Source organism: Budorcas taxicolor, chromosome 20 (assembly GCF_023091745.1).
Source record: "Budorcas taxicolor isolate Tak-1 chromosome 20, Takin1.1, whole genome shotgun sequence".
Lineage (NCBI taxonomy): Eukaryota > Metazoa > Chordata > Mammalia > Artiodactyla > Bovidae > Budorcas > Budorcas taxicolor.
The window spans coordinates 62,084,888-62,094,995 of record NC_068929.1 but is presented as its reverse complement, the minus strand read 5'-3'; the positions used below and the strand labels follow the sequence as shown (position 1 = coordinate 62,094,995).

General features: G+C 45.3%; 1 non-coding gene across 1 annotated transcript; it reads left to right on the top strand.

Moving 5' to 3' along the window:
• Window positions 1-794: 794 nt before the first annotated feature.
• TRNAG-CCC (transfer RNA glycine (anticodon CCC)) lies at window positions 795-866 on the top strand. The gene has a single exon. It is a non-coding gene; the product is annotated as a tRNA-Gly (tRNA).
• Window positions 867-10,108: the final 9,242 nt, after the last annotated feature.

Here is a 10,108-nt window from a genome sequence, read left to right as displayed (position 1 = left end):
ATTATATCACAAGAGCATTGCTTAACACAAACTTAATTTTACCAAATTCAAGAATCACATGATGGTTATTGCAACACAACTAGTTCCTTCATTTCTACCTTCATATCTTACTTCCAGAGAGAATGGCCTCTTACATTTGAATGAATGGCATCTTTAGTAACATGAAGGACTGTCAGATGCTTGTTGGCAGGCCCAATGATGGGCTCGGCCAACTTCGTGGAATTTAGACTAGCCCGTCAGAGTTGTCCTGAGTTTGGCTTAGTTGGCCAGGCCCTTAGAACCCTGAGTCAGTTTGAATATAGGCTGCCATGGGAATGGACATGATCTTGGGCAAGACCACTTTCTGCAACAGAGATACTCCCTAAAGAGGGTGACAGCTGCAGGCTGTCTGCTGACCATGATCCCAGCAGCAGGAGCAACACATTTTCATGGAAAGCAGGTCCAGATGGTGCAACACAGAGTCCACCATAAATACACAGTCCTGTTGGGAGATACATATACCTGTGCAGGGAGTTATAATACTCTGTAATGGGAATAGGATGGAGTAACAGAGGGTTCTATGGCTCAGCAGGTAAAGAATCTACCTGCAATGCAGGAGGCACAGGTTTGATCCCAGGGTTGGGAAGATCCCCTGGAGGAGGAAATGGCAACCTACTTCAGTATCCTTGTCTGGAAAATTCCATGGACAGAGGAGCCCGGGCTACAGTCCAAAGGGTCGCAGAGAGTCGGACATGACTGAGCACAAGCACAGCTGGATGGACAGATAGGAATATCTAAGAGACATACTGGGGACTTCCCTGTTGGTCCAGCAGGTAAGACTCTGTGCTCCCAATGCAGAGGCCCAGGTTCGATCCCTGGTCAGGGAACTAGACCCTGCATGGCACAACTAAAGAGTCTGCATGCTGCAACTAAGACCCAGCACATCCAAACAAATAAAATAAAATGAATAATAAGAGATTTATTGTTCACACTTTGTGGGATGAAGGAAGCTTCTCTGAGGAGAGTTTCTAGTTAATGGGAGGGAAACATATGCACAGGACAAGAGCACAAGAAGGTCAGTGTGATGGGGAGACAGCAAAGATGAGGAGGGGCTGAAGGGAAGCGGGCCGGATCTCATCTTCCACATTGATGACTAAGACGATCAGTAGGGAACCATGGAGTGGTGGGCACAAAGGTCACCGTGCAGCCAGCTAGAGAGAGAACAGGAGGTGAGCAAGGGGACACTGCACAACTCCTTCAAGGAGTTTTGTTACAATGACTGCTCCAGCAGGAGGTTGGGCTAGTGTGTCTGTAGGGTTTCTTTTCATTTCATTAGCATATTTTAGAATAAGCCAGACTTGAGAAGCTGACTTAAGGTCTTGATACACTTTCCTATGGCAGAAAGCGAAGAGGAGCTAAAAAGCCTCTTGATGAAAGTGAAAGAGGATAGCGAAAAAGTTGGTTTAAAGCTCAACATTCAGAAAACGAAGATCATGGCATCCAGTCCCATCACTTCATGGGAAATAGATGGGGAAACAGTAGAAACAGTGTCTGACTTTATTTTTTGGGCTCCAAAACATCACTGCAGATGGTGACTGCAGCCATGAAATTAAAAGATGCTTACTCCTTGGAAGAAAAGTTATGACCAACCTAGACAGTATATTCAAAAGCAGAGACATTACTTTGCCGACTAAGGTCTGTCTAGTCAAGGCTATAGTTCTTCCTGTGGTCATGTACGGATGTGAGAGTTGGACTGTGAAGAAGGCTGAGTGCCGGAGAATAGATGCTTTTGAACTATGGTGTTGGAGAAGACTCTTGAGAGTCCCTTGGACTGCAAGGAAATCCAACCAGTCCATTCTGAAGGAGATTAACCCTGGGATTTCTTTGGAAGGAATGATGCTAAAGCTGAAGCTCCAGTACTTTGGCCACCTCATGCGAAGAGTTGACTCATTGGAAAAGACTGTGATGCTGGGAGGGATTAGGGGCAGGAGGAGAAGGGGACGACTGAGGATGAGATGGCTGGATGGCATCACTGACTTGATGGACGTGAGTCTGAGTGAACTCCAGGAGTTGGTGATGGACAGGGAGGCCTGGCGTGCTGTGATTCATGGTATCACAAGGAGTCGGACACAACTGAGTGACTGAACTGAACTGAACTGACACTTCCTAGGGAAAGATGTGAGAAATAAAGCCATTCCAATGTGTCTTGTGAGGTTTGGAGCCAGTAGATTAGCAAGAAAACTACCTGGGGTCAGAGGACAGAAAGCCAACAAAAAGTTGGCCAAGAGCGTTGGTATCTAGATACATACATACATGTGACGTTGCTCAGTTGTGTCCAACTCTTTGTGACACCATGGGTTATAGCCCGCCAGGTTCCTTGTCCATGGAATTTTCCAGGCAAGTGTACTGGGGTGGGTTGCCATTTCTTTCTCCAGGGGATCTTCCCGACCCAGGATTGAGTATTTCCTCTCAGGATGATTCACTGAACCAGATTCATGAAACAGAGAAAAAGAACACAGTCCCTTTGAGATTATAAACCAAGAGACAACAACCAAACAGACCAAAAAACAACACTAAGTTGAAGAAACAATACGTATTAGTCAACAGGTTGTGCTTAAAAATAGACCCTTGCGTTTCAGGGGCTTAAAAGAAGTAGAAGTATATTTCACTCAAGTCCTCCAATCTATTTCAGATTGAGGAGCTCTGCTCCATCTTCTATCTTTACCATATAGGACATGTTGCCACCAAGAGGGATGTAGATGGGAAATGGAAAACAGAGGGTCACAAACAGGGGTGTATGTATCCCATTGGACTGAATATGGTCACATGACCCCATCTAACTGCAAGGAAGTCTGGGAACTGTAGTCTCTGGGCCTTCGAAGACGAGAAAACCAGATGCTCATGAGCTCCCGGAGAATCCATTAGAGAATAAAATCTCACCTAAGTGAGGTGACTCCTTACTAGTCTTCAGAAATTTTTTTCCCCCAATAAACTCAAATGTTTTAGTGAAAGAAGTAAATAACACCAAAGTGGAAATTAAAATTCACAGCATAAAATCAGTAGAGGCAGTATACCTAGCACAGCGTAGGGCTCAATAAAAACCTATTGATCAATTTAGCTAATGCCTGGTAAGTGCTGAAATTCAACAGAGCGAGAGAAGATGACAGCAGCGACAGGACAACAACAAACAGCCTTTCCCCTTCGAAGACTGAGACATTTTGGTTTTGCTCTCTTACTCAAGCTTTCCCACATCCTATATTTTTGGCTGTTGGTTTGGAAGCCATAATCAGGGGCAAGGAAAAGAGAGATGCTTAGAAAAGCAGAGTGGTTGAACTGGGTTTAAACCATCCACCAAAAAGCCTGGTTTGGTAGATTGTACTTTGCCCTTTTCTTTCTTTTTCCAGGGGAGAATTAGCAAAGGAATGTGGCTTGCACACAGGCTCTCCATGCTCCATGATGTGGTTCCCGTGGCTCTAGGAATACCCTCCAAGGCCCCTAAAACTCCTCGGCGCCTGCGTATGTGGGAAACCTCCTTAGAACATTCAGTTGCATAATTGGAGAAAAGTAATTGGAGAAAAGGTTTAAATCATCTCGTGGGAGGCAATAGCTTGACGAGCATTCCTGCTTAAAAATAAAGGACGAAAATTAGATTTTGCAACTCATTATTTCAACAGGCAGTTTTGGGAACATTTACTAAATTTGTGAAGCAATGCACCAGATCCAGTGAAGGACACAAAGAAAGCCTGAGCTAGTCTCAGCTCTCAGGGAGCTAGAGGGCAAGATCAGCATTTAAAAGTCTGACCGGATGATAAGGGGAAGCGATTCTGAACAGAGTGAGGAGAAAGCTGGTGTGGAGTTGGTGCCAGGCGAGTGCTCACCTCAGACCATCATGTGCAAAGGCCCTGTGGTGAGCACGGATTTGGTGGAAGACTGTGAAACCCCCCACCCCCCATGCGAGCCCCATATGCCTAAGAGGTTGACATCCTGACCTGACTGGGTCCTGTCATTTCAAGAACTTCCCTGCCTGGATCCTACACCAGGTATGGATGGAGAGGAGGCCTTGGAACTGTGGGGCCCCTGAATGCCCTCAGACATTCTGCTTGGAGCAGGCTCCAAAATGTGGACTTAACAGAGAGGTTCCAGGAGATTCTGAGGTTTGGGACATGACAAGAGGGATTTTGAATGTCACACAAAGGAGTGTGAAGAGCATTCTATAGGGCAGGGGGTGAACCAAAGGTTTCTGAGAAGGAGCGGCACACCCAGCCTATGCTCCAGGAATACCGCTGGGCTGAGGTCCAAGGAGTGATGCTTGGGGTGACACGGGATTGTGGACAGCAAGAAGAGCCCTTCCCTTAGACAGACACCCCCCACATTCTGTTCTTTTTGACTCTCCCCAGAATTCTCTGCCCTCTGGCACCTGCAGAGACAAATGACCATCCCGTTATCATGGACATGCTACGTTGTTATGGACATGCAACTTTCACTGGCTTAACTAGCCAGGATGACTCAGGGGCTCAGGATTACTTGGAGGGGTTCAAAGGCTCTCACAGGCACGTGCCCCCTCCCACTGGGTCCAGTGCGCACCCCCCCTTACCCCCTGCTGCCACAACCCCTCCTGAAGTGCCACCCCTTGAGAACCAGCCTGAGCCCTCGAGATGTGGATGCCAGTCTGTGGGCAGCAGGAGGATGGGAAGAGATGGCCAGTTTCCCTTGGCACGAAGGACTCTCACAGCCACACGTTACCTGAATCCCAGCGTGCCACGGATGTGCTGGCTGGCTCCTTCAGTTTGCACTTCTGGCAACTATCGCTCTTCTTGGGATCCAGACTAGCATCCAGGAGGCTAGAATGAAGCTCATTCTCTTTTTAAAACTTTCATTCTCTGCCTACAATTTTGCTCCTGGTCCGAGCTCCTTGTCCCTGGATCCCCCATCTCCCCAGTAGATGAGTGCTGATACCAGAGGCTCCTCAGAGAGGCTCTACCAACAGGCCACCCCACCTGTATGTTGAAATACTCCAGCTTTGGGCACAGCTGAGTTCTCTTCCCAGGTGGTTCCTTAAAGATTTAAGGTGTCCAATGGTTCACCAGTTATACCTACACATGGCTAAGTGTCCCCATCTTCTGAAATCTACTTTGAATGACAATGTCATATAGGCACAACATTTCTCTTGTCAAGGCTTTCTAGTTTTTTTTAATGGATTGACTTGTGCAGTTTATTTTTTATTAATTTTTAACTGGAGAATAATTACTCTACAATGCTGTGTTGGTTTCTCTCATTTATACTAATAAAATTGGGTATAGAATTAAGTAATCCTTCCCAGCAGTAAGATTCTTAATTCTAAGCCAGGTTAGAAGGCTCCTGTAATAGTCCAAACATATGATAACGAGTACACAGAGAGGGAAGCATTAAAGAAGATGAAAAGGAGGTCACATAATTGAATAATAATAATTACCAAGTTTCACTGAGATTTTACAATGTGGAATATAGACCATATTCAACAATTAACATGTACTACCTGACTGTAACCTCAGAACAACAAAATGATGTAGGAATTGCTATCATGCCCATTTTACAGATGAGGAAACTGAGGGTAAGCTTCTTATATTTACACAGATACAACAGCTGTTTGCAATTTGCACCTGACTCTGACTCAGAACAAGACTCTTAGTGTGCTACACAGCTTGCCATGAAAAGTTTGATAAAAATAGGATCCTTGAAAGAGAAAGTAGGCCCATGGCATAAAAGGAAGATTAGGATGTAGAGGAACTGTGCTGGAGTCTACCTTTCCCTTATTCACACTTCTGTCCAACTGGTTTATCTGTCTATCCATCTATTTATCTATACATCATGAAATCAACTAATCATCCATCTACCCATCCATCTATCCCCAACCCTCTTCAGAAAAGGACTTGAGGAAACATAAGCGAAATCAAGAAGTGAAGACTTCTAAAATAACAATAAAAGAATAAGAGCCACGTTACAAAGGGGAGTAGATCATTGTAAAACTGATGCAAATAAGCACATAACTTAATTCTGAGCATCTCAGCTTCCATGGAATAAAAAGAAACACAGCAAGTTCCATCTTTGCATTACCTCCTAAAAGGAAGCACAACCATCTGGCAGCAGAGACAAACTTTGCTACTACCAAATCCTAAAACAGCGAACACACGGGCCTTTATTTATTAAAGGGAAATAAAATAACATAAGGCCAGCATCATCCAATACAGCTGAATCCCAGTAAAGGCAGAACACGTCATGTTAAGTCTTCATTATTTCCATAGGACTCCAGGCTAAAATAATCTGGACATCTTCTATCTAGGTTAGATTTTAGATTCTGGACTGGGGAGATCCAGTTATGTGTGACTTACTGCTTCTCTGTCGTTCAATATGGTCTCACCTTCACCTTCTCATTGGGTTGTATCTCAGGAAAGATAAATATACAGGGACACCGATTTTAAATGATTGGTGTCATTGGGTTATATCTCAGGAAAGATAAATACACAGGGACACCAAATTTAGTCAGTGGAGAAGATAGGAAGACAAGAAGACCCGTGACCCAAGAAGGTGTCACCAGGATGGGGACTGGGATGGAAGGGGATGAATGAATAAAAAACCATGACTTTTCAATGGTTTCCAGTTCCACCACTTTGGAAATATCCAGATAATGTGGTATTTCAGGCAACAGATATTATTAACAGTTCCTTTCCTTACTTCGGTGAGGAAGTGAAGAACTGGGAGGAGCTGAGCGAGGAGAGTCTTGCTGGAAGGACACACACTAGGCTTCCTTATGCAGGTGCAAGGTATTTTTTTTTTCCTACATTGTCTATTTTATTTTTTAAATTGAAGGATCATTGCTTTACAGTATTTTGGGGTTTTCTGTCACACATCAACAAGCATCAGCCATAGGTACATCCATGCCCCCTCCCTCGAAAACCTCCCTCCCATCTCCCTCCCCACTCTACCCTTCTAGATTGTCACAGAGACCCCGTTGGAGTTCCCTGAGTCATACAGCAAATTCCCATTGCAAAGTTATCTTCTTAAGTCTGTTCTTTGGAGAAGAATCTTTGAACCATGGAACAGAATGGAAAAGAGGTGGAGGTAATGTCCCCTTTCACACAGTGAGAAGCTGGCTGCTGATTCTTGCTGTAAAGAATACCGCAACATGAGACCGTAGTTGTTCAAAGCCAAGAAATATCATCCAGACACACCTGACCTGCCCACAGTCCCTGATCTCTAGGCCAGAGATCAACCTACTCTATGGTAGGAAGCCCAGTTTCTCTGTATTCCACCTTCATAGTCATATCTCCATAACTTTTTTTTAAAAGATCACATTGTATTTATTCTTTGTTCTGTGTGTCTTGGCCTTTGACGGAAAGCAATAAAATTCTGACCTAGGGCTTCTTCCCTCATCACCCCACTCTAAGTTGGGGGGTTCTTACTTCTCTGAGTTCCTTTGGAACTTTACTCAGTTGAACACACATTCTCTCTCATCATCATAATTGTCTCATCAGGTGAGCGGGTCTTATTCTTCCAACTATGTCTTGTCACTTAGAGCTCTGGGCAAGGGTCATGCTTGGACAGATGCTGAGTGTGGGCTGATTCAGGGCCTCACGTGCTGGAGCCAGCTCATCATTGCCCTGGAGGTCCTCCTCTGCCCACTAGATGCATCCTCTTTCTTTCTCTTCTCTGTCTTCAGGAGGCTGACGGTATGGACTCATCCACAGGCTCCCTGGCTCTCTCTCCTGGTTAGGAGCAGTCAGTGGAAGGCATGGGCACAAGTAGAGGGTGGGAGGAGAAATGGTGGAATGTTTATTTCACAGGCTTCCTCCCTGTCGAGCTATGGGGTCACAACTAAACCAGTGTATCCAGAAATTATACCAAAAGCCACTTGCTTGCCTCGAATGCCACAATGGTGCTAGTGTTAAAGAACGTGACTGCCAACTCAGGTTAGATGTAGGAGATGCAGGTTTGATCCCTAGGTTGGGAAGATTTCCCCTGGAGGAGGACACAGCAACCCACTCCAGTATTCTTGCCTGGAGAATCCCATGGACAGAGGAACCAGGCTGGCTTCAGTCCATAGGGTCACAAAGAATTGGACATGACTAAAGCAACTTACGGAGAAGGCAATGGCACCCCACTCCAGTACTCTTGCCTGGAAAACCCCATGGATGGAGGGGCCCGGTGGGCTGCAGTCCATAGGGTCGCTAAGAGTCGGACACGACTGAGCAACTTCACTTTCACTTTTCACTTTCATGCATTGGAAAAGGAAATGCCAACCCACTCTAGTGTTCTTGCCTGGAAAATCCCAGGGATGGAGGAGCCTGGTGGGCTGCTGTCTATGGGGTCGCACAGAGTTGGACACGACTGAAGTGACTTAGCAGCAGCAGCAGCAAAGCAACTTAGCATGGCACACACGCAAGCCACAATCTCTAGGAAGGTCCATTCTTCCATGGGTTTAGGTACCATTTCTCTCCTGACATTTTACAATTTCTTTGATACTTGAATGAAGAGTGAATGAACTGCCAGCTACATACCCTTCATAAAACTGTGCATCTCGAGGGAAGCAACTGCCATAGACACGTCCTTTAGGAAAGACCCCCTGAAGCCCTGTGGCTAACGCAAGGAGAGTGCCAACCACACGGCTGCTCAAGATAGCACCTGCCGTGGGATATTTCCAGCTGGCCCCATGAAGCCATTCAGTTGAGGATGGTGGGCTGCATGGTCGGATCCCCGAATCTCATGGTTGTTAGCATATTCCACTCCCTGGGAGGGACATCTCAAAGGTCTCTGCTACTGCAGCAGCCTGTTTCTGGCCAATGTCACCCTTTCATCCTTTACGGGAGAGCCTAAGGAATTCCCAAGATACTGTCTTACTGCATGTGAGCTGCTATCAAAAAATACCGTAAACCAGGTGGCTTATAAACAATGAGCAATGATTCATTACACTTCCAGAGGATGGGAAGGCCAAAATCGTGGCACCCGCAGATTCAGTGTCTAATGAGGCTCTTTTTCCTAGATGGTGGTCTTTTCACCGTAACCATATGGAAGAGGGAAAGGGACTTCTGTGGAGCCTCTTTTGTAAGAGTATGAACCCGATTCATGGGGGCTCCACCCTCATGGACTAATCACTTACTAGTACCATCACCTGGTGCTAAGTCCCTTGAGTCTGACTCTTTACAACCTTATGGACTATAGCCCGCCAAGCTTCTCTGTCGATGGGATCCTCCAAGCAAGAATATTGGAGGGGGTTGCCATGCCCTCCTCCAGGGGATCTTCCTGACCCAGGGATTAAAACCATGTCTCATGTCTCCTGCATTGACAGGCAGATTCTTTACCACTGCACTACCTGGGAAGTGGTTAGGATTTTAACATATGAATCTTCCAGGAATATATTCAGTCCATAGCACCTGCCATGATGCTCTGCTGTCTTGTTTTGAATTAGCCACAGCTGTATCTATTAGACTTGATTTTTATTTGTTTAAACAACTTATTTATTGATTTATTATTTGGCCAAACCATGCAGCACGTGAGACCTTAGTTCCCTGAACAGGGATCAAACCCATGCCCCACTGCTTTGGAAGCTCTGAGTCTTAACCACTGGACCACGAGGCAAGTCCCTAAACAGCTTTTTTGAGATATAATTCATATACCGCACAACTCACTCATTTAAAGTACAGAAATCAACCCTTTTTAGCATATTCCTCCTTTCCTCTGCCCCTGGCAACCACTCATCTACTTTCTGTCTCCATGGATTTTCCTAGTCTGCATATTTTTATAGAAATGGAATCATACAATATGTGGCCTTTTGTCACCAGCTTCCTTCACTTAGTGCTTTCAAGATGCATCCATGTCATAGCATTTGTCAGTATTTCATTCCTTTTATGGCCAAATAATATTCCATTGGATGGACACACATTTTCTTCTACATTTATCAATTGATGGACAGTTGGGTCGTTTCCAGTCTTTTGCTATCACGAATAATGCGGCCGTGAACACTTGCATAGAGACTTCTGTGTGGATGCAGGTTTTCATCTCTCTTGGCTGTATATCTAGAACGAGAGTAGCTGGGTCATATGGTAACTCTATGTTTAACTTCTTGAAGAACTGCCAAACTGTTTTCTAAAGAGGC